The sequence below is a fragment of the Tribolium madens genome, unplaced genomic scaffold, assembly GCF_015345945.1.
Source record: "Tribolium madens isolate multiple individuals breed KSU strain unplaced genomic scaffold, Tmad_KSU_1.1 Scaffold_91;HRSCAF=231;Tcas5.2_LG7, whole genome shotgun sequence".
Lineage (NCBI taxonomy): Eukaryota > Metazoa > Arthropoda > Insecta > Coleoptera > Tenebrionidae > Tribolium > Tribolium madens.
Window position 1 is genome coordinate 1,548,186 of NW_025401063.1, and position 1,216 is coordinate 1,549,401.

At 39.5% G+C, this 1,216-nt stretch overlaps 1 protein-coding gene and 1 non-coding gene across 2 annotated transcripts in view; one reads left to right on the plus strand and one right to left on the minus strand.

Moving 5' to 3' along the window:
- The window catches only part of LOC123010581, a 9,584-nt gene extending 8,742 nt beyond the window's left edge, over positions 1 to 842 (minus strand). Inside the window, exon 1 of the mRNA XM_044407590.1 lies at positions 525 to 842. The gene's annotated coding sequence lies outside the window, so the exon portion shown is untranslated. The remainder of the gene's footprint in view (positions 1 to 524) is intronic.
- On the plus strand, positions 223 to 294 carry Trnat-cgu. Its single transcript has one exon. It is a non-coding gene; the product is annotated as a tRNA-Thr (tRNA).
- Positions 843 to 1,216: the final 374 nt, after the last annotated feature.

Here is a 1,216-nt window from a genome sequence, read left to right on the forward strand (position 1 = left end):
GCTAAAAAGTTAGACAAAAAAAAATGAGAAATTTACTTTGAGAACAAAAATTGGTACTACATTTGTTAATTTGTTGATAATTTTTAGAGAAAATTAAATTAAAAGCGATATTTGTGTATATTTCTACATAGAAAACAATTATTTTTGATATGGAAAACATTTTGTTGAACAATAAATAGTCGTGCCCTTTATGTATTACGCTCCGAATCGTTAGAATTAAACGCCTCTTTAGCTCAGTGGTAGAGCACTGGTCTCGTAAACCAGGGGTCGTGAGTTCAAACCTCACAGGAGGCAAGCTTTTTTTTTCAAATACTTTTACTATTCTAACATTCCCAACACTAATAACTAACTAATAACTCAATCAGAGTGTTTTTAATTACGACTACAAGACGTCTATGAATGTTTATGAAGGAAATAAGCACAACTCACAGGTCTCTGATAAGAATCGTGCGTGTAGTAGCAAAAATGCTGATTATTTTAACGGATGCGTTCTCACGAGGGTCATCGACTGAAAGAAAATCTACCTGAATTCGGGTAAACCTTCCACTTTTGTTGGTTTCGTCTCTTGTGCGCCTACTGCAATCTCTGCGATTTTTGCGCAAATAACTCTCCCACGGAGGCTTTGCGTCCATCCCACGTGCAATAACAGGTGAAAAACGCACAATTCTCACAATTGCCTTCACAAAACGCAGCACCAAAACACACGCGGGTCACCGTTTTTGAGACCCTGCACCAGGTGGTGGCTGGGAAGAAGAGGAAAACCGTTTGAAAGTATGCGAGAATGTCAGCGAACTGGACCACTGGATGCTGTCTTTCTCGCTCGTGGCAGTTGGCTTGTCGGCTTTCAGTGCGGGAAAGAAGAAAGAGACCTTGACGGTGCTGCGTTGGAATGCCACCCCTCCACTTGTGCTGCCTCTGAACCCGATTCGGTTAAAGACGTGCACAAAGCCGGAGTGGAGACCTGGAGGAAGAGCTGTTGACCAGCTCTTCCGGTCGACGAGGTCGACACTGGATCCCGAGTTTTTTGGGGTTTTGCAGCTGCAAAATTTTGCGAACCGAGAAAACAAAAAAACACCGAAAAAAAACTGAAAATTACGAGTTTATATTTTATTTTTGTGGTAAATTATTTTTTAATAACTGCTTTTACTTCGAAATACAGAACAAAAGAAATAATATTAAAACTTTTGCGAAAAAAATTATGAAATAGTATATTACA